The sequence below is a fragment of the Sorex araneus genome, chromosome 1, assembly GCF_027595985.1.
Source record: "Sorex araneus isolate mSorAra2 chromosome 1, mSorAra2.pri, whole genome shotgun sequence".
Classification (NCBI taxonomy): Eukaryota; Metazoa; Chordata; class Mammalia; order Eulipotyphla; family Soricidae; genus Sorex; species Sorex araneus.
In genome coordinates this window covers 322,995,660-323,023,400 of record NC_073302.1, presented here as the reverse complement: position 1 = coordinate 323,023,400, position 27,741 = coordinate 322,995,660, and positions in this window count along the sequence as shown.

The window sequence follows — 27,741 nt, the reverse complement described above, 5'->3', positions numbered from 1 at the left end:
TATTTTAGTTTCAATCTTAGGTAAAGAATACACCAATTTGAAATGTCCACTTGAAATCCCCCTGTTACCGTGGACAGGCTTTTATCTTTGTCCACCAAACATTGGACGCAGAGACAAAATAAAAATGGTTGAGCTCAGGCACATTTTTTTAGAAAATGAAAGCAAATAAGCAAGTTCCACAGCATGGAAGGAAAAGGGGTCTCCCCATGCATAGGGGGAATCCAATAAGGAATGACGTTTTCCCCTTTTACATCTTCAATAACTAGAAGAGTGAGTGCGAATATCCTCTGTCTGCTAAGCCCAAGACATGTAGGATGTTAAAGTAGAAACAGGCAGGATATTTAAAATGGCTCTCATTTTGGCAACTGACCAGGTCTGGATCTGTGATACTCCAAACATTTTTTTATTTACCCTGTTCCTTGCATTATTCCCATATCCTAGAAACTTGCTGCAAAGGAAAAATAAATCCCCCATATTTAGAAAATATTTTAGTATTATGATTCTATAATGTATACAGATATTAATTTTACAACATAATTGCATATTATTTTTTTCTCATCAGGATTTCTGAAGGTATAATTTATGTATGGTAAAAGTCACTCCTTTTAGTAATTAGGTTGAAGAGCTTTGATAAATGCACATAGTACTTAATGACTACCAAATCAAGATAAAAATTATAATTTTATGTTGTTTTTATTTTTCCCTACCCCCAGTTTCCTTTGTTACCTGTCAATCAAACCCTTCTCAAATCCACTTTGCAAATAAGCAATTCAGCTTCATGAGTGCAGCACCATTTTATCTAATCATTCGTTGATGGAAATTTTTGTCCTGTACTCTCCTGTTTTAGTCTATTATACAAAGGCTGCTATCATATTTGTATGCAATGAGTTTTTTTAACATTACAGTTGCTCCCAACCCTAAGAAGCACTTGGTATTTTCTATACAGTGTGAATGCAATAGTTAAGGTCTTTTTTGGATACTGTAGGTAGTTTTGTAGTGCCTGTCCTAGAAAAAAGGTTTATTGTGACCATGAAGAATCTTCTCTAGCTCAATTTTCACTATAGTTTGGAGCAGAGATTAGAGTTACGTAAACGAAACTTTATTTCTGATTTGAGTTTAGACATTACTGTTCCTATTATAAATTTTTTCTTTGTTTTATTAAACTAATATTTCAAATTGTGTGACAAATACATATGACATCTTTCTACATTCCAGGATTTTTTTCACTTTATAATATAAAACATAAAGATGAACAGAATAGAAAATTATGAATAGCGTAGTAGATTTTGCACCTCAGAAATGACTAATCAGTTATGATGAAGACTTTTAGCTTTCGATAGTATTTCTCATACCCTAAAGCAGAACTTAACTGTGAAATGATTGGGGAATTGCTAGAATATATGTAGTTGAACTGTTCCACTATAACCAAATACATCGTGACACCAATAACGTGTGCAAACATTAAATTCTGATATAACTTTTGGACCCCATGGGTTAAGGGATGAGTCTTAGAAGACTGTTTCCATTTCGGGCACAGTCACAAATGGAAGCTCTGACTCATCCAGAAGCCTACTCTGATGACCACAAGGCAGTGGTTTCCACAAACCCCTTCCTACCCATCATAGATAATGTGCTAGAAAACTCCTAGAACTCAGGAAAACAGTACTTACTATTAGTGGTGTAAGTTTTATAAAGAACACAACTCAACAGGTACTGGAGAGATAGTACAGCAGGTAGGGCACTTGCCTTTCATGCAGCTGACTTGGCATTGATCCTCAGTATCCCAAATGCAGTTTTTATTATACCACAATATTCCAGTCTAAATGTATGAGAATTTGATCAGAGTCCATTTCATTTTGCCATGGACTGGTATGTATCTACTATAAGTGAGTGGTTTTCAGTTTGATTCTCAAAATGCTATTAAGCACTGGTAAACGTCCATAGGACTTTCATAGTTATCCTCTTATCTGAGTAGAAACAGACCAACCTCTTTTGGTTTCTGTATGCCTTTAGGTATTTTATATATATATGTACATATATATAATATTAATAGTGTTATAGGACTTACTCTTGGTTAAATATTTTTATGTTAAAATCTGTAACTGTTCTTCTTTTGGGCAAACATGGACTCACAAAAGTATTTTTTTAATTCCATTTTTAGCAAAGACTTTAACCTTAAAAATGAGTGATAAATGAAAGAGCAAAGAGCAAGTGATAAGTGGAAGACACCAATTTCCTAATCCTTAAAGCATAAATGATGATTTTTGTTACCAGTGATTAAGATATTTTAATTATTTTGAAAGCATTCATAGAGACCAAGTCTACATGACAATATCAAAGCAAGTTTAAGAGACTTGAGACTCAAATAAATTTTGGAACTAAGAAGCTCACTCGAAGATGTTCCAGACCTTGTGCCAGGCTGATTTCACTGGGGTGCCTGAGATGGGAACAGGAGTTGTCCCTCCACCAGCTCCATATGAATCTTGGTAGTTGCAAATCTCCAGAACCCAGTGAAAAACCCATGTACGTGGGACCAGTGACTGAAAACTCCAGGCCTCAAGGAATCAGGGACTGGCCACGTCTTCCCATCTCCCTGCCCCTTCAGGTCCTGGCTGTTACACCTACAAACTGCCTCTGGGTACTATTTAAGTGCATTAATGGCCATGATCCAGAGACGCAAAGTGAATTTCAGAACCAAGCAGCTCATGCAGAGATATCTCCAAACCCCAATTATCTAAAATTTTGAAATTCTAGGAGTGACCGTCTCATGCTATTCATAATTAGCAATACAAAATAAATGATCTAGCATCTGCCTGTGGGGCAGTCTTGAGTGGTGGTGGGAAAATTCAAAATAATGGTGGTGGGAAGATGTAATAGTGGTGTGATTGGTGTTGAAATATTGAATGTAATCAATTATTGTGAACAACTTTATGAAAAACAAAATTAAAAAAATAAATAGCATTTCTTCATATACTAAAGAAAGACACCTGCTCTGATAATTTAGGCAAAATGTTCCTATTTGAATCATCTAAGATTTCCACTTTTATTAGGTCACAAAACTTATTTATAAATGAGACAGTGCTCATAGGAACAATATTTTAAGAGGAACAGTAAAGACTAGAGCTATAGTACATTTGTATATTTGCCTTGAAGGTAGCTGTCCTGGATTTGATCTCTGGCACCACAATACAGTTCCCTGAGCACTGCCAGAAATAATCTCTGAGCAGAGAACTAGAAGCAATCCCAGAGCAGATCCGGGTATAGCCTAACCACCCCCGCTCAGAGAACATTTGGGGGGCAATGGGGAACTTTTGTTCTAAAAAAAATATTTTTTGAGGAAAAAATGTTTTGGATCTGTAAAAATTTTGCTTTATAATTGTACTAAACATAAACATTTTTACACACACATATATGTATATATACACACATATAAGTTTCAGAATATGATATTCATCAGTTACTGGCCATCAGGTTTTATTCTTTGATGATATAATAAACTCCTTTGTTTAATGTATGAGGTTAACTTTCATACAATGTCAAGAAACTATTCTATGCCTTTTCAATGATTTTAAGTAAATTGTAGCACAAATAGTGGCATTTTACTCACTCTATTTTGGAGCAATGTATACTTCCAAATTTTCAATTTTATTACATACTATTTTAAAATCCAAGAGTCTTCATTTAGATGATTTATTTGCTTGTGCTTACTTGTCAAATCATGATTCCTAAATATTAAGAATGTTTTTTTCAAAGATTTGCTTTGGGAATTATTTCTCAATCCCATTGATAATTATTTACTCTGGATATTACTTTTCCTATCCTGTTCCTTAAATTTAGATGAATTCTCCCTCAGTGTTTCTTTATGCTGTCACACCATAGTGAAAAACATTGACTAGTTTTCAGGTTAGACATTTAATTTTTATTGTTTTTGCTGCCTCCTTTTTTTTGTTTTTTGACTGCTTAAATTGAGGCTGCAATTCAGGAATAAAACTGTAAATTATTTCAGTTCAACAGGAAGGAGGGTGGTTTTGCAGCTACACACACCTCAGGTCACAGTTGAGAGACCATGAGAAATATATGAAGCATTGAGAATTAGACAACTGTAACATTTTATCACTTATGATATTTCATTTGGTATTTACAAGATATACCCAAAGGGACCCTCATCTGCTTTGCCATATGGAAAGTTTTCAAATGTTGAATACACAGAAAGAGCAAAATAAAAAAAGAGGGGTTTTTAAGGTGGTTTAGATGCTGAGAGCAGTGGCATTTTCCTTTGTTGAGAGAAACAGCTGTTGCGTTGGGGTGGGCAAGCCCAAGTGATCAAACTCCTTGTTCCTTCTGGCCTGGTAGGAAATATTGGAGAGTGTCTGTCCTTTTCTAAAGGTAATTTTATTCCAGGATAAATGGTTTACTGACAGACTCAATCTTGTCAATGTATTTAAGTCGAGAATCTCTTCTTGGTTAGATGAAAAAGAAATTTCTGATATTCCAAAAACAATATCCAAAGTTTACCAATACCCAAGTTTGCATTTCCAAGTTTGCATTTCCTCTCTATACAGTCAATCTGGCACCATCTTGAAAAGTACTTTAGAGACAAGGGATAATGTCTTACCTTTCCCCAAACCCTCATTCTAATATAGAACAAACAATAAATAATAAATTATGATAATAAGTTGGGCTGGAGCGATAGCACAACGGTTGGGCTTTCGCCGTTCACTCGGCCAACCCGTGTTCAATTCTTCCGCCCCTCTTGAAGAGCCCTGCAAGCTACAGAGAGTATCGAGCCCCTGAGGTAGAGCTTGGCAAGCTACTCGTGTGTATTGGATATGCCAAAAACAGTAACAATAAGTCTCTCAATGAGAGACATTACTGGTGCCTGCCCAAACAAATCGATGAGCAACGGGATGACAGTGGCAGTGACATAAATAAGTTATAATGAATTAAATAATTATAATAAATTAACATAATAAATTATGAAGAGAAGTAAGAAAATTCACTGGGCTTTTTTAAAAAGATTTTTTATTTTTTAAAATTATTTTATTTTTAAAGAATGAAGATAAGATTTTTGTATTGAATTATAAGAGGTAATCTCATATTTTCCTAAACAAAAGCAAACTAAAGCTTTAAACTAGCATCTCACTAAAATATTTCTTTCTTTTTTTAATTAGTGAATTGTGGGGTACAGTTACAGATTTATAAACTTTCAAGCTTGCATTTCAGCATACGATGATCGAGTACCCATGCCTCTACCAGTGCCCATTCTCCACCACCAATGATCCCAGTATCCCTTCCACCACCCCCACTCCCTTCCCCTCCCCCCACCCTGCCTCTATGGCAGAGAATTCCCTTTTGTTCTCTCTTTCCTTTTGGGTGTTGTAGTTTGCACTAGAGGCATTGAGTGGCCATAGTGTTTGATCTATAGTCTACATTCGGTTCGAAGCTCCCAACTTGAGCTGGTTCTCCAAATACCCTGGTGTTCCCTTCTCTATCTAAGCTGCCTTAAAAATTATTTTAAAGAAAATTATTATGCCTGTTTATTTCTATGCTACACTTGGCAGTGCTCAGATTTTACTCCTGCCTCTGTGCTCAGGGGTGACTCTTGGTGATGTTTGGAAGACCAGGTTGGGTACCCAACCAAAAGATCAAAACTGGGTGCCACATTCAGAGCATGTGCCCTACCTGCTATACTATCACTCTGGAAACAACCCTAGTGTCCAAGAACAGTTGTCTGGGTAAAGAATCTATGGTGCACATACCATAGATTCTTACTATTAGGCTATAAGAAAAGACAAAAATCACTCAATTTGCTGTTACATGGAAGGATCTAGAGCATATGAGGCTGAGTGAACTTATTCAGGAGGTGAGAGACAGACAGAGAATGATCTCTCTCATATGTAGGATAAAAAGACACATAGTAGGGAAAAGCAATGGTCAAAGGCAAAAGAAACTGAGAGGTAGTCTATAAAACTGAGGTTATCGTAGTAGGGGGACTAGGGCAGGGGCAGGGTTGATGTTGGCAGAGGCAGAGACCCTAGTGGAGGGTGTGGTGTGGAAAACTAGATGCATTAAACCTTATTATGAGTAGTATTGTTAACCGTGGTGCATAAAATAAAAAAATTAAAAAGAAAAATTATCTTTACTAGTTGAGAAGGGGGCTGGAGCGATAGCACAGTGGTTGGGCGTTAGCCTTTCACTCGGCCAACCCGTGTTTGATTCCTCTGCCCCTCCCGGAGAGCCCGGCAAGCTACCGAGAGTATCGAGCCCACCCGGCAGAGCCTGGCAAGCTACCTGTGCATATTGGATATGCCAAAAACAGTAACAATAAGTCTCTCAATGAGAGACGTTACTGGTGCCTGCTCAAGCAAATCGATGAGCAACAGGATGACAGTGACTGTGACAGTTGAGAAGGATTTCTGATTTTATATTCAACCCTATTCCAAAAACTGTCCTTTCCTTATTACATTTGTTGTCAACTCCTTATCTCTTTTGAGTTTTTAGGAATCATTCTCTAGCTTACCTAATGGAGATGATTGTTCATTTCCCTAGTGGTACTACTCTTAAAAGACACATTTTTCTTTTGTTACTGAAAGTATTGTGACAAATAGTATCACTGTATCACTGTATGACTGTCATCCTGTTGTTCATCGGTTTGCTTGAGCGGGCACCAGTAACATCTCCATTCATCCCAGCCGTGAAATGTTAGCAGTCTCTCCTTACTCGTCTTTCCCAGTGATTGGAGGCTTTTTCAGGGTCAAGAGAATGAGACCTGTTATTGTACTGTATTTGGCATATCGAATACACCGTGGGGAGCTTTCCAGGCTAGCTGGCTGCTGTAACAAATAGTATTGTGATTATTATGTATGAAATTATATAAATTTAGATTATAGTCTGCTTTACAGCCAACTGATCTTCTGACTGTGGGCAAACCTTTTACTCTTTCTCAGTCTCAGGATCTTTATTAGGACCTAATAAGAACATAGTTATTACGATCATTAAGTAAGAAGTAGTGCCTCAGTGAGCTGTGCATTTAGTGAATACTTGAAAAAAGTCTCACGGAACATTTAAAATATGCCTTCGTTTCTTAGTATGTTCTTTTGCCATATCTATATTAATAATGCACCCTTCTATCTTTGATGGGATCAAATTCATCAAATATTTTGTTAATCATGCTGATAGAATGTTTAGAAGGGTAATTGGTGTTTTTAGAAGCATCTAAAGAACTTTATCATTTTTCTTTACTAACATGGATGAAAAATAACACAGATGGGGCATAGAAAACATATGAAAGTTTTATCACAAAGCTGCTGGTATTTGACCTTAGAACAAGTCCAATTGACAAAGGAGTTGCAGGATATGAAACATTCTCATTACAATGTCATGGCAACGTTATTGAAATTATTAACTATCCAAGCAGGATGATGGATGTTATAGGGCGGTGATGTCCTTGGCAGAACATATTGCTTAATTATCTTCTTTTAGAACCAGCATACAGTCACGTTCCTATGATCAAGTATTACTCAAAATGAATATGAAATGAATTCATAAGGAGAGAATATTTAAAGATCTTATCCAATAAAAGAACAGATTAAATGTCAGATCTTTATTAGGAGTTCTTTAATCAAAGTTCTTTTTTTGTGGTTTTTTTTTTACAAATTCTTACAATTTGGCACTTGAACCAAAGACCCCTAGGTCTACAAAGAACTGATCTGTCACTTGAGAAAAAGGGTAATTTAATAATTTTTTAAAGTAGAATTTATAAGCTGATCATGAGGAGAATCTGGAAAGTCTTTAACTTTAGTGCTCGCTTAATGTCTCATCTTTGATCTTTTATAAGACTCTGAAGTCCTGTGACTTAGTTTCTCATTATGCCCAATAGAGAAAACAATGATAGAATGAGTACCTATAAGGTTATGGATAACACTTATTGGGTACCTGTAAAATCTGTGACAGTAGATTATGATGGCTTTTCATAGCTCAGAAAAATACGTTGCTTTCAAGCAAATTTCTTAATGTAGTTATCTTTATGAATTAACATTTGAGATGTGTTTGAAGATGAAGGTGATACAGTTTTACTCAGGCTACTGAAAAGAGACTTCAGCAATCTCAGGTTTTCCAGATAAGATGTGTATTATGTGTGATGCCCCAACAACACAAAACTTCAAGAATGTCATCCTAGGGAATTTCTATGTAACCATAAAGTGTGAGGCCCAAATACCACACCCCACATAGTGAGCTGATTAGAAGACTGGAATCAGATCATTTTTGGCCATAATAAAGTTGAAAATATATTTGTTTTCTGTGTAGTCTTCTGGAACCTGTTGCGGGAATGCAAAATTAAAGCTGGGAAATCAAATAAATTGGTTATTATAAGCCAAATCTAAACATCAGTCAGTTCCATAGTTTAGAAGATTGCATGCATTTAAAACTAAAGTGATAAATTTGACTAACTGAAAAGCCTTTCTTCCTGATAAATTGTAACATTAAAACTCATAATGGGTTGAAGTATTGGAGAAGGAATTACAAAGGAAAAAACTTTTTTTCTAATAATTTATATCAATTAGAACTGCTTAGAGAGAGCACATATATTGTATGGTAATCCATGTTGTAATTATTGAAAACAAAGCAATTGAATTCTGAATAATCAAGGTCAATGGTAAATTGAGTAGTTAATTAAATTTCAGTTCTTCTGAAATCAGTAATCCATATCTTATAAATATTTAAGACCTTTTGATTATCACAATCCCAAAGTTTTTGTTCTTTTGATGATCAAAGTCATTAATCCTTGAAAATATAATAAAATATAAAATGTAAAAGATGCAAAGATTTTTAATAGAAGATAGTGATGAATAGGAATATATTTGAGGGCTTAAAGAGTTATTGAGGGGCTGGAGTGATAGCACAGTGGGTAGGGCGTTTGCCTTTCACGCGGTCAACCCGGGTTCGATTCCCAGCATCCCATATAGTCCCCTGAGCACTTCCAGGGGTAATTCCTGAGTGCAGAGCCAGGAGTGACCCCTGTGAATCACTGGATGTGACTTAAAAAGCAAAAAATTAAAAAAAAATAGAGTTATTGATTCTCCATGAATTACCAATTACATGATTGAGTTTTAGGCATACAATATTTGAGCACCAATCCCTTCATAAGTGTTCACTTCCCATTACCAATGTCCCTACTTTCCCTCCCATCCCCAAGACTGCCTCTATGGAAGCCATTTTTTCCTTTTCAGGCACTGTGGTTTGCTGTGCTGTAACTGAAGGGGTATTTTGCACATCTGTTAATCTCCTTTCAGTACCTAGTTCTCATCCAGAGACCATTTCCCCTTTGTTGTCACAAACCCCACTTCACCAAGTGTTGCAACCTTCTGACTAAGGACCAGTTCTCCTGCCATTTGATCTACTCTCTTTGGGTATTAGTTATTCTCCTAATATGTTTCTTTTTTTAGTGAATAAACTTTATTTTAAGGATTAAAAATAAAAATGGAGGCAAAATGATAGATATAAGCAATACACTACTAGTAATAGTATGGTAAACCACAGTGTCTATTTAACCAACCAACTTTTGACAAAGTGGGTCAAGGACATTCTTTCGAACAAATGGTACTGGAACAACTGAAATTCCAAATGAATCAATCTACACATAAAATTGATATACACAGGCAATGGAATATTGCTCAGTAAAATTAAGTTTTATTTAAAGTCTCTATGTCTTTTTCATGATTTAGAGTTCAGTTATTTTTAGTGTTGAGCAATATTCCTAATATGTTTCTTTACAGCTTACATATGAGTTTGATCATTCTGTGACTGTCACTCTCCCTCTCACTCATTTCACTCAGCGTGATACTCTCCAGGTGCCCCTATTAATCTGTGTATCAGCAAATTTCATGACTTCATGTTTTTGATTGGCTGCATGGTAGTCCATTGTATGTTATATAAAATTGTATATTAATATCATTGCATATTATACCTATATCTATCTATATATTTACAGAGAGAAATCAAAATCAGTATATTTTAAAAAATAGTACAGAGTTTGGAAAAGGAGTCCTTGAAGGAGATAGTTAAAATAGTTATGAGACATGTATTCATGCAAACAAAGACCCAAAGCCATTTCAGTTCTTTGAAAGTTTTTCTCTTTTAAGATATAACTTAGGGTCTACATTTCTTTTTTGTTTTCTTTCCATACCAAGCAGAGCTTTACTCCTAGTTCTGTGCTCAGGTATTACTCCAGGTGAAGTTGGAGGGTGGGTTATTTGTGGTGGAGAAATGGAATCGAGATAGGCAGTGTGATAGGCAAGTACTTTACCTGTTGTTCTGCCACTGTCTAAGTCTATATTCTTGGTATGAAGAAATGAATAGAGACCAGGATTTCAGTGAAAAGCATTAGGATAAATACCTGGCTTTGAAATCATTTTACCTCTGTCCTTTTAGCCATATCTGCAAAATAAGAGATTTAAGGTTTTAGTGCTTATGAGATAATTTGAAAAGCTAAATGATGGTATTGTTATTGTTGTTAAGCAAGGTAAGGTACTCAGTCTACTGAATTTTCTTGGAGAGTGTAGCTATTTATGATATCTTAAAGCGTAATAGTTTCTAATGACTTTAGTAAGAACCACTCTGATTTATTTCTTCTAATTCTAAAGAGTTTTCAAAGATTGCTTTGTTTAGTATTTAGACACCAAGTTAACCAAATGTTTCTGCAAGTGAACATTGTTTTTAATTGTTGAAGTGGTCATTCCCTCACAGGTATAAAGGAGATTCTTTTAATTGATCTCAATTTATTTAAATTGTATATTACTTTAAGAGATACACACATTGTTTAACTGAGACTTAAACCTGAAAGCTTTGTAACTTTCCACATGGTGATTCAATAAAAGAATAAGTTAAAAAAAAAAGAGATACACACATTTCCTAGAAATACACACACTCCAACATTAAGCTGCACAGTAAAATGCTAGAAGAGTTAAATATTTGAGGCAAACCTAATTGCTACTTTTTTTTTGTTTAAAAAGGTAGCATTTAAAACTTAATTTTGTCTTTGCATTGGCTTTTTATTCAATATTTTGAAGATTAAAATATGCTATTTCATGTCTAAAATTAAGGAAAACTTAACTGAATTGAAGTGACAAGGTAATTAAAAAGTGACTTATTCTAGCAATAAAACAAGTTTAATCTAGACTCTGTCTTCTGTAATCTAGTCTTATCTGAGAACTCATCTTTTTTGCTTTACTCCACTGACTAAATGAGCCTCTATAAAGAAATTGGGAAATTTGTTTTGAGATCTACTAATGATTTTTTTTTGGTTATATATCAAGAGTAAATTTCCTTTACTCCCCAATAATTACAATATACTTCAGAGGTCAAAAATTAGAAGCATTCTTTTGTGAAGGGAGGAAATATCCAAGATTGGTTTTAGACTTTGATGCTTAAACGTTCTTTAATTCCACTAAATACAATCAGCAGTTTAAATAATACTAATCTGAGCCATAGATAGTCAAATAGCTATAATATCACTAGAATTTAGAAAGTAATAATAGATGCTGGTTCAAATAGCTTCAAAAGAATGAAATAATTTGCCCATGATAATAGATTCTGCAAGGTACTCTGTATTTTTATCAAATTTCCCCCAAAGTTTAATAATCAATAGGTCTTCAGTAGGTTGCTTTTTCTTTGTTTTCTTTTCTTTTCTTTCTTTTATTTTTTTGGTGCTGTGAATAAAACCAGTGACTCATAAGTTTAAGTCTTGTGCTATACCATTTAGCAGTGTTTCTGGTGCCTGTAAGTTGAAATGTTAATACAAAAAAATCTTACTTTTGGAATGTTATCCATAAATGTCAGCTTTATACTAAACTAAAATATTATTTATGATTTTACCAGCGTTTTTAATTGATAGAAATTAAATACTAGAGGCAATTTCTACCTATAACAACCAATGGTTATTATTTTGTAAACTCATAATATTTTAGACTAGAATAGAATAGAATTAATTGAAGTGGACTCATCACTCTTAATTTAGTGTCACATAAACTAATATAACTTCCTTTTTCTACATATCTTGTATGCAACTGCTAGAAACTGGCGTCTATAGGAGAAAGGTGGTGTTTTGTCCAAATATAATATAGGAGTGAATATTTGTGAAATACATGAGAAAAAACAATTTATTGGAGGTTAAATCCCATAATAATATCAACAATATATTTGATTTGAAGAAAAAAAATAATCAGAAACCATAGTGTGAAAATATTTTTATTACAGAAAAGCAGTGATTATTTGTTTAAAAGAAGGCTGTAGTCATTTAAAAAACCCAATAGTTTTTTTTAAATGGCAAACTAGTTTTCAGGGGTTCTTAAACACCTATAACTAAGATTTTATCACATAGTCCAAGCAGAGTATTTTGTTGACATCTTCCTGAGTGATATTTAGAAGCACAGAGATAGAGCATTTCTGACCAAATAACCATGACATACTCTGTAGATGGGAATAAATGCTATTAAGATAACATGTCTATCATTGTCAAGGGACAGTTGACCATGTGTATCATCTCTTTGACTTTATCATCAGGAATGACTAGGTGTGATGGGCCAAGAATGTTGAAGGGCATTGATCTGTTTCAGAAATGAATTAACTCAGTTTCAAGGACTCAGAATGACTTCAGGCTTTTCCTTAAAAAAGATCATACCTCATTTTCTGAGTTTGGAGATGAGCAAAAATATTGGAAATTGAAAGATGTAAGGTTAAAAACTCAAATAAATTGAATTAAGTCTGAAGGAGAGTCTTTGTGGGTTTTTTTTTTCTAGCTGATAGTCCTATGATGAAAATTCATGTGTGTCAATGAACTTGATTTAAAATAAGAGTATGGCTTGTTACTCTGGACGGTAGCTAGAAAATGATGCCTGTAACAATATTTTGCTGTTTTTCTTACTCTTTGCATCCCCCCACCAATGTAACTAAGAAAAATGTTGTGTTCATAAAATACTGTAGTGAACACAGACCTGGATTTCAAATCTCAAAATTATTTTCAGATGGAGACATATATTTGAAAATGTTAAAAATAATCAATGTGAGTAAAAATTATACACTGAATATTTGGTTGCAGTATTATTACTTCCTTTTGGTGGTGTGTTTCTAATTTTCGAGGCTGTGAGGAAAGATGAACTGCACACATAAGTAATCGCCCAATATTGACTCCATTTGCTTGGAAGATCTAATGATGTTATTTTCAGGCCTAATGCCCTTGAGATTTCTTAGTAATTTTCAATTCTATCAGAAATGCTTCCACCATCAAAATGTTGTTTAATGAATTCATTTCTTTTGATTTGTAGACTGGTAAACTAAGTAAAGTTAATGTTTATCAAAAATATTGTGAAACACCTTCAGGAAGCCCGTTATGGATAGTGTGTGGGCACCACAATCTCTATATATTTTTCTCTTGGCATTGAGTGTGACTGAACACAAATATTAGTATGTCCAAACCTAGTACCAGACATACTGAGGTAGGAGGAGAAAAGAGGACAAATTATGAAAATAAATTTTGTCATTTTAAACTTTGAAACTATGGGGTCATTTTGGATACCCTGAGAGCAACTAAAAACTAATAATAAATATTTTGAGGACATAGGCGTGTTGAAAGGAAAATGAAGAGAACCCAAATGACAAAATAGCAGATAACAAAACTTAAAATTTAGGTATATTTGAATGTCACTGGATCTCTTCATTTTGAAAAACAAATGCATATCACTTTAGGTTAAAACGTTGCAAGAATTTAGGGATTCCTTTTCTGTATTTTTTTAATAATAAATTTATTTATTTTTAATTAATGAATCACCATGAGGGTACAGTTACGGATTTATACACATCTGTGCTTATGCTTCCCCCATACAAAGTTCGGGAACCCATCCCTTCACCAGTGCCCATACTCCACCACCAGTAAACCCAGCATCCCTCCCATCATCCCCAATCCCATCTCCCCCCACCCCACCCTGCCACTGTGGCAGGGCATTCCCTTCTGTTCTCTCCCTCTAATTAGCTGTTGTGGTTTGCAATAAAGGTGCTGAGTGGCCACTGTGCTCAGTCTCTAGCCCTCATTCAGCCCGCAACTCCCTTCTCCCACATGGCCTTCGACTACATTATAGTTGATGATCCCTTCTCTGAGTTGCCCTTTCCCCAGAATGTGAGGCCAGCCTCCTAGCCATGGAGTCAACCTCCTGGTAGTTGTTTCTACAATTCTTGGGTGTTAGTCTCCCACTCTGTTATTCTATATGTCATAGATGAGTGCAATCTTTCTATGTCTGTCTCTCTCTTTCTGACTCATTTCACTTAGCATGAAACTTTTCATGCCGATCCACTTAAATAAAAAATTTGTGACCTCCTTTTTTCTAACAGCTGCATAGTATTCCATTGTATAGATGTACCAAAGTTTCCTCAACCAGTCATCCGTTCTGGGGCATTCGGGTTTTTTCCAGATTCTGGCTATTGTAAACAGTGCTGCGATGAACATACATGTGCAGATGTTGTTTCGATTGTACTTTTTTGCCTCTCTGGGATATATTCCCAGCAGTGGTATTGCTGGGTCAAATGGGAATTCAATATCTAATTTTTTGAGAGTCGTCCAAATTGTTTTCCAGAAGGGCTGAACCAGTCGGCATTCCCACCAGCAGTGAAGAAGGGTCCCTTTCTCCCCACATCCTCTCCAACAGCGGTTGCTTTTGTTCTTTTGGATGTGTGCTAGTCTCTGTGGTGTGAGGTGGTATCTCAAAGTTGTTTTGATCTGCATCTCTCTGATGATTAGTGATGTAGAGCACTTTTTCATGTGCCTTTTGGCCATTCGTATTTCTTCCTTGGTAAAGTTTCTGTTCATTTCTTCGCCCCATTTTTTGATGGGGTTGGATGTTTTCTTCTTGTAGAGTTCAACCAGTGCTTTATATACCATTGATATCAACCCCTTATCTGATGGGTATTGTGTAAATATCCTTTCCCATTCTGTGGATAGTCTTTGTATTCTGGTCACTGTATCTTTTGCGGTGCAGAAGCTTTTTAGTTTAATGTAGTCCCATTTGTTGATCTCTGTTTTTACTAGATTGCTTAGTTCTGTGTCACCTTTGAAGATACCTTTATCTTCAATATCATGGAGGGTTTTGCCGATTGTCTTCAATGTACCTTATGGTTTGTGGTCTAATGTTGAGGTCTTTAATCCATTTTGATCTGACTTTTGTGCATGGTGTCAGGTCAAGGTCTACGCCCATTTTTTTGCATGTGGTTGTCCAGTTGTGCCAGCACCATTTGCTAAAGAGGCTTTCCTTGCTCCACTTCACATCTCTTGCTCCCTTATCAAAGATTAGATGGTCATACATTTGGGGTTGTGTGTAAGGGTATTCCACCCTGTTCCATTGGTCTATGGCTCTGCCTTTGTTCCAGTACCATGCTGTTTTAATTGTTACTGCTTTGTAGTAAAGATTGAGGTTGGGGAGGGTGATGCCTCCCATCGTCTTTTTCCCAAGAATTGTCTTAGCTATCCTTGGACGTTTGTTGTTCCATATGAATTTTAAGATTGCTTGATCCATTTCTTTGAAGAATGTCATGGGTATACCTATGGGGATCGCGTTGAATCTGTATAATGCTTTGGGGAGTATTGCCATTTTGACAACATTGATTCTCCCTATCCACGAGCAGGGTATATGTTTCCATTTCCTCATGTCCTCTTTGATTTCATGGAGTAGCATTTTGTAGTTTTCTTTGTAGAGGTCTTTTACTTCCTTGGTTAAGCTGATTCCGAGGTACTTGATTTTCTGGGGCACGATTGTGAATGGGATTGCTTTTTTTATGTCCCTTTCCTCTGCCTCATTGTTTGCATATATGAAGGCCATGGATTTTTGGGTATTGATTTTGTAGCCTGCAACTTTACTGTATAAGTCTATTGTTTCTAAGAGTTTCTTAGTAGAGGTTTTAGGCTTCTCTAGATATAGTATCATATCGTCTGCAAATAGTGAGAGTTTGATTTCTTCCTTTCCTATCTGGATGCCCTTAATCTCTTTTTCTTGTCTAATAGCTATCGCAAGTACTTCCAGTACTATATTGAAGAGGAGTGGTGAGAGTGGGCATCCTTGTCTTGTGCCCGATCTCAGAGGAAAGGCCCTTAGTTTTTCCCCATTGAGGATAATGCTTGCCGTAGGCTTGTGATAGATGGCTTCGACTATCTTGAGGAAAGTTCCTCCAAACCCCATTTTGGCGAGGGTTTTCTTCATGAAAGGATGTTGGATCTTGTCAAATGCTTTCTCTGCCTCTATTGATATGATCATATGGTTTTTATCTTTGCTTTTATTGATATGGTGGATTATGTTGATTGATTTCCGAATGTTAAACCATCCTTGCATCCCTGGGATGAATCCCACTTGGTCGTGATGTATGATCTTTTTGATGAGTTGTTGGATCCTATTTGCCAGTATTTTGTTGAGGATCTTCGCATCGGTGTTCATCAGGGATATTGGTCTGTAATTTTCTTTCTTAGTGGTGTCTTTGTTTGCTTTTGGTATTAGGGAGATGTGTGCTTCATAGAAACTGTTTAGGAGATTTCCTGTTTTTTCAATTTCCTGGAAAAGTTTGAGGAAAACAGGCAGCAGGTCTTCTTTAAATGTTTGGAAGAATTCGCCAGTGAAACCATCTGGGCCTGGGCTTTTGTTTTTGGGGAGGTTTTTGATCACAGTTTCAATTTCCTTAACATTGATGGGTCTATTCAGGTATTCCAAGTCTTCTTTGTTCAGTCTTGGGAGATTGTAGGAATCGAGGAATCCATCCATTTCTTTTAGGTTCTCCTGTTTTGTGGCATATAGACTTTCGAAGTAGTCTCTAATGATCTTTTGAATCTCACTGGTTTCTGTTATGATGTCCCCCTTTTCATTTCTGATTCGATTTATTAGGGTTCTGTTGGAATATTTCCCCTTTTCCAGCTGCCTTCTGGAGTTTTGTTACAGAAACCTAGCTGATCTTTGACCTGCAGATCTAAGGTGCTAGCCTAGTCTTTGGGATGTAAATTTCAGGTGCTGTCTAGTTTGTAATTGACATGTAGATTTCTTGCTGCAGCCCAGCCTGGTCTTTGGGATGTAAATCCGAGTGCTTTCAGCCCAAAGAAGGCTTCGGTTTTGGTTTTGTATCTTGTTTCCAAGGGCCAGACTGACGGAGAGAGAGATCAGGAGAGAGGTAGGAGGAGAAGAGGGAGAAGCCAGAAAGAGGCAGCAGTTGAGGAGTAGATCCAGAGAGAGGCCGGAGCTGGGAGTGCGGGAGATGAGAAAGATTGAAGATTGAATAAATGGTAACTAATCAGCAACCAGCTTGGTCCTCGTTCTTCCTTCGCCTGTCCTTGACCACCGGCCTTCCCGATCCAGTCCACACACTGCGGTTCCAGAGCACCGAACGCGGGTGGTGAGACAGAGCCGCCCGGAGAGCCCGCGAGTGCACGCGCCCCCTCGGCGCGCTTTAGTTTTTGACAGCGTTCTTTCTCTTTCTTTCCTTGTGAGTCTTGCAAGCGGTTTATCAATCTTGTTTATTTTCTTGAAGAACCAGCTCTTTGTTTCATTGATCTTTCGGATTGTCTTTTTGGTTTCCATGTCATTAATTTCTGCTCTAATTTTTATTATTTCTTTCCTTCGATCTGGTCCTTTTCTGTATTTATGCAGCTTTTTATGGTTCTTTTGTTACACCTGGTGGTGCTCATCAGTTGCTCCTGATGCAATTTGGAAGACTATGTGGTGCCAGGGATTGAATACAGGACTCCCCCATGCAAAGCTTGTAGTTCAGCCTTTTGTCATCTCCCTGGTCGGGATTCTTTTTGTTATATACAATTCCTGACATCCTATTTTATCATTCACTTATACTGTGCTCTATTGTTTTCATTGTATTAAGGACATGTGTATCATAAGCATCATAATTGTAGTTAAACTCTACAATAAACTGTTACCTTCAAAGTTATTTTTGATTTTTATTCAGCAAGAAAATTTCAGTAACCCTGATGAATAGACAAGCTTCTCAGAAAAGATGTTTTAAGTTGAAAGTTAGAATTTCCTTTCAAAAGTTCTCTTATGTGTATATGTCACTGGGTATTTTCCTTCCTTCATTAGCAGAGACAGCAGTGCCTCAAGTCATGTCACAGGCACTGGTTTGAACCAGGAATGCTTCATCAACGTCAGGAATAAGACTTGATTTCCATTTAGTGCATTTGTTTGGTTCTTGAATGTTTAATCACATTTTGAATCATTGTCCAAGTTCTTTCTTTCCTTGTTTTTGGGCAGCTCTGGAAATAGCTCTGTGAAGATAAATCCTGAGTTGTCCATTAATGGGTCATAATTTGTACTGAAACCTGCCCCTCTTCACCTTTCAAAATGAAGCCCATCTTCCATAATGTGCTTTTCCCATGAAGTACATGAAATTATCAAAAGGTTACAAGAAGATACATTGGTGGGATGATCTAGGAAGCATCATTAATACACAAATTACCTCACAGGGCAAATGTAATAGCGACACGACACGACACCCTAACACCAGGGAGATCGAGCAACTAATTTGTGCACTCTTGGCTATTAGGAGGCTTTGTTACTTCATTTACCAATTTTCTCAAATAGACAGCAAACATGCATTTGGTTTCCCACAGACCCAGCAGCGTCTCTTTTCCTCAGCTACAGTTGACTACAGGCTTTAGCTAGCTGTCTTTGCATTCTAACACTCTAACCTTCCTTCAGGGGACTATACAATGGGTAGTTGGAAGACTTATTTCTCATGGATCTCCTATTCAGAGTGTGGCTTGCCAGTATGAATGTGCTTATGTGATGTATAGTCTTACTACAGGATCTTCAGATGAGACTTAAAAGTGTCACATACTGGCAGCACAAGGACAAGGTCAAATATTGGCATTTAATTCCATTAAAACATCTGAGGAAAGAAGTTTGTGTTTTTGAAATGCCTTTCATATCATTGTGTATTCATTTAAAGAAAGCCATCGCTTTTACCCCAAAATTTATTGCAGTTAACAACATGCTCCTGCTACAAAGAATAGTTGAGTAGAGACCACAGTGACATGTGACGGTGAGTTAGGGAGAAAGGCTAATGGTAGCTCTTCTCAAATGTCCTCTGTATTTTGAGCAGAGATACTTTTTGGATTATGGTTTGGCCTAAGTTGGCATGGCAGAAGTCAGAAGAAAAACCGCCTTTTACCCACTAAACTTACTGGAGTAATCATTTCATAGTATAGTAAGTCAAAATAGTATACTTCCTACCTTAAATGTACATAGTGATGCAGGTTAGTTATCTCTTTGTGACACTAAACTAAAATGTTTTTCCACTGAGGTCCTGGGGAAGGAGCAACTCAGTATAGGTGGCATATTGGCAGTATAACCCAATATCTTATGTTGAGAAATTAGAAGACTAAGTAATACTATGTGTCATCCAGGGTAATGAGAGCTAAAATATTGGGAAAGGTGAGAAAGTAATGAAAAAACATTACCTTCAGAATTTCCGGGGCAAACTATGGTGTAATGTTAATATCTCTGGCTTTCAAACCATATGTATCTATTTTTAAGTAAAGAAAAAAAAGAGATCTAGGTTGGTAAATTAGAAGGGAAACATAGGATATTTCTTTGATATGATTGGATGTGATGGAGTCACTTGTGTAATACAAGTAGAATTGTTTAAGTTGGACTGAATTGTGTAATTTGAATGTACCCATGCAATACTCATTTTGAAAAGGCAGTGGTTGCAGTTATTAATGTAGGCAAGATCTTTCTGTGATCTCCAGACATGTCAAAGAGCTGAGGTTTGAATTTCAGATGCAGCAGGTGGTTTCCATGTTACTATTAATACAACAGGCTTGTGAATATGAGTGGCAGAAAAAAAGATTTTGTTCACATTTCCATTCTTTTGATAATTCAATATGCAAAGTCTCTTTACGATAGGGCTATTTCTTTATGTGCCCAGAAATTCCTGTTCCACAAATCTCAATTTAAATTGAAGAATTGTTCCTTAAAGGTTATTATACTTTATCTTTGTTTCCCTGTCTGGTAATACCAGTGAATAATGTCTCTAGACCTTCACAAACATCCTCTGGCAGCAACATGGGATCATTCTCAAGTTGAGAACCTCTGCCTTGTTGTTACCTTCACAGTAGATAAATTTGTGGGAAACTTCTGATGTATTCGCTGATAGGTATGGCAGTTTTTAGTGTTTTTTTTTAAATATATTTGAAATTTATTGTGTTACCTGAGAGATAATACAACAAGTAAGGCACTTGCTTTGCAATGTAGCTGAACTGGGTTTGATCCCCAGCACCACATATAGTCCTCTTGAGATCTGCCAGGAGTGATTCCTGAGCAGAGTTAGGTGTAAGCCCTGGGTATATATTGACCTTGCCCAATTCCCTCCTCCCCCCAGATATTTATTGCAGTTATGACGTGCTGTTGTATACCCACATTTGCACATTACATTACATATTGTACATGTGCACATCATCAAACACTCAGGTTAACAGACTAGCTGTGTGCTTGACTCTACCCAAATCCCATGATCCATTCCCAGTCCTACTGGGAAATTTATGACAAAATTAAGGTAGACCATGTTCCTTTAGTTGCTCTGAAAATGGTTAGAATAGCCTTAAGATAAGTGTACTTCTTGGTTAAGACTAGATTGACAAAGGTTTGGGAATTATAAAAGTTTGAGAAACACATCCTACAAATCCAGTGCATGGTTAACGAGGCTTTAAACCTTAATGAGCCCATATGACCAAGATATGAAAAGACTGTAACAAAGACTCAAAAACTACAGGACATTAGCCATGATACTGCCTCTGAGTTGCTTAGAGGTTAGCAAAAATAATATTGCTTTCTGCTGGCACTTCAGATGCTAGTACACTCTGGGTCCATATGCTGAATGATTATGAATTTTTGTAATGAGCCAAGCCAGCTGAGACTTGGTGGGTAGACTGTTTGGAAGTGTGGTTGGCTCCATTATCAGGGCGTTTCAATAGACTAAGCCCTAGGACATGACACTTAAAATCAGCAAGCCCAGCAAGCTCGCCACACCTCTTTAAACTGAGCCTGCGGTGCCAAAATAAAAATGGGAATGAATTTGTCTTTGGGGCCCTAGTCTCTAAGTTTAAATGCAATAGAAATTATAAGCAACAACTTTCTAAATTATTTTCTGGCTCTTCATGCTGTTCTTTAGTCTATATTTTTAGTGCTTTACTGACTAACCTCATTCTCTCTCTTGTTATTTCTAATACATCTCCAATGAAGTATTTTCAACGAGAATTCAATTACCTGGAGAGGCAGATGTGCTAAATGGCAATTTGAGGATTTTTTTTCTTTTCCAAGCTGATTTTAGAGCTGACTCACGATTTTAGCTCTGGTTCTGTCACAAGAGAATCATTGTCAACAAGCTGTTAAAAATGAAGCCTAATAATGAGGGAGAATGGATGAAACATCAAGTAAATCTCCTTGTTCTTACCGATTGCCTCATTTAATTGGCACCATTTTATTGAATTTTTAATAGAATGAAATGAGATTTTAATGTAATCTCATTGAGTTTAGACCTAGTGTAATATACTAATTTATTATAAATATTTCCTCATTAATTTGTTTTGTATGGAGTTACACAATGAAAAGTTTCCCAAATTATCAGTTATTTGTAAACTTTTAAAATGTTCTCCTAAGTTTTATTTGATATAATGAAGCGGTAAATTGAATTTATTTTCCATAACATTTTGTTTACTGTGGTCCTAGTAAAGAATCTGGGATTTAAGAACGCTTACATTTTTATAAGCCCAAGATTTATATTTAATTAGGTTAACCCTTTTAATTGATAGAACAATGGCAATAATGATGCAATGCTGTGATGGCTCTGATACGGAGCAAAAGTGAGTGACTGATTTCTTTTAGTGGTTTTATCCAATGTGGATCTCTTGACAAAATTGTATATTTAATTTGAGTCACACAGTATAGTCCTTTTTTCTTAAGATTTGGATTTTATTTTATTTACTTTTAGGTTTTGTGTTACATCAGGTGGTACTCAGGGGATTGCTGGGAGTTGCCATGGCTGTATGCTAGGCAAGCTCCTTAATCTTTGTATTCCAGCCCTGTTATGTCAATTCTTTATGGAAGAAACTATAAGTTTCTCAGGAAAAATGCTGTGGGTGTTTTTATATATTAATAATTTTCGTATTATTTCAATATATTTAGGGAGTTGGCATTAAATTTCTCAATAGGAGGCTCCTTTGTAAACTGCAAAGGTTTAAAGTCCCTACTCTCTTAATATAGAAATGGTAAGATCAAAAATTCATTTCCAGTTATCAGAAGAATGATACAGAAATATTGGGGCTGGAGACATAATATGGAGAGTAGGGCACTTGCTTTACATGCAACTGACCTGGGTTCAATTCCTGGCACCACATGTGATCCCCTGAGCCAGCCAGGAGTGACCTCTGAGTGCAGAGCCAAGCATAAGAAGTTTCACCCTTAAAATACAAAACAAAAATGAAAAGTTAACTAATTTTTATCTGAATAAAAGGGCATTTGGTAAAATTCACAGCAGTTCATATGTCTGTAGAATTGTTCTCCATAGCTCCAACTTAATGCTGGCATTGTAATGTTTTCTCGACTTTGAAGACAAGTGTCTATACTGTTATCAGATGAGTTACATGAAGTTGTATTAATTCTTAAGGATTTAAGTTCTTTTATTTTGCGTCAAATATATGTTAATACTAAAAACTTCACCCTTCCAGAAATTACCATTAAGTTTGCTTTTGTGTAGTTGCATTTTCCATCATGATACCTACTTTCAAGGAAAAAATAATATTTTAAATTTGAAAATTCAAATACTCATGCACTCACAGTAAGAATTTTATGAGTCAACATGATTTCTTTTTTTAAAAAAACTTTTTATTAAATCACCATGTGGAAAGTTACAAAGTTCTCAGGTTTATGTCTTAGTTATACAATATTCAAACACCCATCCCTTCACCAGTGCCCATATTCCACCACCAAAAACCCCAGTATACCCCCCGCCCCCACCCCCTACCCCCTACTGTATAACTAATGAATTTCACTTCATTTGCTCTTTACCTTGATTACATTCCATATTTCAACACAAAACTCACTATAGTTGATTGGAGTTTCCACCCAAGAGACACAGACCTACTACCAAGGAAGCATTTGATAATTAGTTTTCTATTGCTGGGAATGAAGAGATATGGAGCCCCACTGCTACAAGTACATAACTATTCTTCTTCTTTTTTTTTTCTTTTTCCTTTTCCTTTTTTTTTTTTCACCTTCATCCCCCATCCTGCGCCTCATAGTATGGTGTACGCCACGCCGCAATGGCCGGCGTGGGGCATTTGCTTAGTTCACAGTCCAGAGAGGTGGCTGCTACATTAATAACCTTCAATATTTCAACAAAAACTTACTGTTATTATTTGGAGTTTCCCCCCCAAGTCAGACCTGTTCAAAAGGAACCGTTTCACATAGCTGACAATTATAGATGTTAAGTCGCGCGGATGCAGCAGTGTCTGAGCGGTTTTGGATTTCTGTATAAAGTCCAGGGAAAATTCTACCAGAAATTGCATATCCCAGTTTGCAGTCCCAGTGCATTGTTATTAGAAGCTGCGCTGGATGCCCGAAAGTGTTAGGTCTCTGGAATCAAAGTCTTTAGGCGCAGAGGGTCCCGTCAACATGATTTCTTTTAGAGAAGATGAAAAATTTTTAAATAGTATTAAAGTTTTCTCCTAGCAAATGGCAATTCATTATACTAGTGACTATAATAATGTTTTATCTATTTTGCTTCTATTGTGATTTAATGACATTTATACATATAGTAAGTCTGTGCATAATAACTTGATGTAGATATATTGGAAAACAGTTATTAATAGTAAGTATAATCTCCATAATATTATTAATACCAAAAAAAATCTCTAGTTATGATGAGGACTATTAGGATCTACTTTCTCAGAAACTTTCAAATATACATTACAGCAGTTTTCACTATAGATATCATGCTGAACATTACATCCCCATATATTTTATCTTATGACTATAGGTTTTTCAGTTTTGGTAAGTTTTATCTTCACCCAATGTGAGATCACACAGAATTTGTCTTTTTCACTCTAACTTATTTCACTTAACAAAAGGCCCTCAAGGTCCAATCATGCTATTGCAAAGCTTGACTTTTGAGAGAATTCTAAATGAGCTTATTTCTCTTCATTGAATAAATCTCTGTTGGTGTGGCAGCTCTGTCCCAAGGGTCATAAGAGGCTCTGGCCTCTCTCTAGCTACTCTGCTGTTGAGGGTGCTGCCCCCTTCTCCAGGTTCAAGGTGGCTCACTGTTAATTCCACATTCCATCTGGTGCAAGGACCTGCTTTGACCCTGCACCCTGTTTCTTCTACTCACCTCCCATTGACCTAAATTTCATTGCCTGGCCTCTACAAAGGTGATGAAAATGCTGTCTTTGTTCTGATTGTCCTTGGCTTTGTATTGTCTTGGAAAAAGGAGTGAGCAGAGTACAAATAAATAACAGACTCTATTGACACTGGTGATAGGTTGATGGGAAATACAATGAACACATGAATTTAAAAAATAGTTTTCATGCAGTACAATCTGGAACTATTTTCTCAACTGACTAATTGATAAAACAATATGAGCAAATGTTTGAATTTGAAAATTTATTGTGTTGGTAACTTTCAATATGTTAGGTCAAATACTTAGGGGGAAAAGAATATGAAGGGAAATGATATAAACTCTAAAAGAAAAGGTAGGTGTCGGGCCTTTGTTTAAAAGATTGGCTTTATTATGATTTTGGTATGTAGTAAGGCCAGCAAATCAGGAGCCAATTGTTATTGTAAAAGTTGCTACAGTTTCCTGAGCTGCAGACAATGCCATGGTGCTTGGATGAGCTGGGAGGAAAATAGGGCAAAACCGAAGGGATGGAGGAGAGGATAAAAGGGTTAGGACTGGCTGGTTGAATAATTTAAGCAGGCTTTGGGATGCAGGGACTCTTAGATTGTCTGATATTCACCTTGTTTTGAGATGATAAGTGCAGGAGAATATTATCCAACATTCTCCAAGAGGTTATGACTCTGGATTAAGGTTATTTTGCACATCAAAGTCAGGCTTCTGTTGCCTGCAGTCTCTTGCAATTAGGTAACCCTGGGAGGGGCAGCCCTTCCCTTGTCAGCAAGGCACTTGACAGATACCAGAGGATCTAGAATACAGCAGACAAGAAAGCACATTAATGCAGTCCTGTGGAACATCCTCCATAGGGATGTCATCTTTTGATTCTTTCTTAGCAGGCATTAGTGTTTTAGGGTTGGGAGGCCAAATTTCCAGGTCACCTGAATTCTCAAAGCCTTTGCTGCTCTGGGGTCAAACCTCATAGTCAGGATTTATGTACACATCAGGTTGTATACAGACTTGGAGATCCTTTCCTCCTGCTCTCTCATCTTCGGTGCTCATCCCAGATTCCAAATGTTAGGGCTTCTTTCCTCTTCCTTCAGCAAGAACGAAGGGGGTTCTCTACATATCGGACACATGCTTTTACACAGAGAGGACCCCTTAACTGGGTCATTTTCAGGGCAAAGATACAAGGACAGATTCTGTGAGTGAGTCCACTGCTTCCATGGTGCACAGGGGTCTTAAAAACTTTTAAAAATCAGCAGTATAGTAAACCACAATGCAACGGTCACATATTTTTAAAAACATTGCCCCCCATAGAGGCAAATTGGAGGAGGTGTAGAAGTGGGAGTTGGTTGGAGGGAATAAACACTGGGGTAGGGTTTTATGTTGAAACAATGTATGCCTGAAACCCAATCATGAATAACTTTGCAATTTCACGGTGACTAATTAAAAAAATCATTACTTTCAAGTAACATTCATATAATGTTTTTATAGATTTTAGGTATGTTATTAAAATCAGAATGTTTATAAACATTAAATTCACCACCAAACCCACAATTCTTTCCTTCACGCCACTGACCCTATTTCTAAGCCCCTTTCCACTTTCCCTTCTGGTAACCACTAATTGGTTTTACAGTCTAAATGCTTATATTTGTTTGTTTAACTTAGCTGTTTATTTGGTTTCTCTAAATATCACTCATGAGTGAAATCATACAGTGTTTCTCTCTCCATTTGTCTTACATTTTGTGAAACTTAATAACCTCTAAGTTTATTCACATTGCACATGGCAGAATTTCATCATTCTTTATTAGTTTACTAGTATACTATTATGTATATGAACATATATGTATTTATAAAACATCTTATTTACCCATTTGTAAGTCAATGGATATTTATAATGTGTTATACAAAAATTACAGGATCCACTGCATAGAAAAGAAGAGCTATTTTTGCCACAAGTCAGCGTAGAAGTTGGAGAGCTAGTGTGGCCAAGTTTAGTTGTAGAACAAGCTTCAGAAGAGACAAATGCTGGTCTGGTTTTAAATGGTTAAGTAGACTTAGGGTAACAATGTCTATAAATTCAGGAATATTTTTATCAAAGTTCTTGCATATAATGAGGGAAATGGAGATACACAATAGACATTTCCTTTTCTTTGTGTATGTGTCCATGTGTGTTTGTGTGTATGTGTGTATGTATGTATGTACAGGATGGAGGGCACACCCTGTAGTGTTCAAAGCCTATTTCTAATCATGCCCAGAAATCACTGCTGGCACTGCTTAGGGAACTGTAAGTGGTGCTGAGAATGGAATCTGGGCTGGTTGTGTGCAAGCCAAGTGCCTTACCTGCTGTCCTATCTCTCTGACCTGAGATGTACTTTTGAGGATCATACAATGCACATATGCAGTAACATATCACATGTACAGAAAATGGTAGAGACACATAATCAGGGGTTTTTCCATATGGTCATGAGAGCATCGGTCAAAGACATTCAGTCCACAGTTTCCACAGACTGATTTCTGTCTATCAAGGGATTAGGTGTCCTTATCAGTACAAATATATTTTCAAGATTCCATCTTGGTCAAGAATATCTCCCAGAGTGGCTGGAGCGATAACACAGCGGGTTTAGGGCATTTGCCTTGCATGCGGCTGACCAGGGTTCGATTCCCAGCATCCCATATGGTCCCCTGAGCACCACCAGGGGTAATTCCTGAGTGCAGAGCCAGGAGTGACCCCTGTGCATCGCTGGGTGTGACCCAAAAAACAAAACAAACAGACAAAAAGAATGTCTCCCAGAAAGTAGTTGGATCTGTGTCCAAACTATAAACTTCCAGCTGAAGTATGCTAGGCCCCTTTAATCTTAGAGACAGTCTGTTTTAGGCTTTTTTAAAAAATGGGGTTCTGTAGAGGTTCCCAAACTTTGCTCCCCGCAAAAGGGCCCGATGGTCCAGTGCCCTGATTTGGTGATGCTATGCTATTCAGACTTGGTGGTGGTTGGCACCACACCCAGCAGGCATGGGGAAACATGCAGTTCCAGGTTTGAATTTAGTGTCTCGCACATGCAAACAGAATATAGACATTCCAATAGCTTTTGATCTCTAAGCCAGTCCTTGTTTCAGTCTTGATGGTGAGTTTGCACAGCATCTTGATTTGATTACTATCTGGGCTGTTGTCAATAGCACTGTAGCAAACAGAGGGTAGAATGTATCTATTTGTATTTGAGCTTTTGTATTTTAGAGTAAATACTCAGGAGTGGAATAACTGGGTTGTATGGCACTTTTATCTTTAATCCTTTGAGGAAATGAAAAACAGTCTCAATGCCT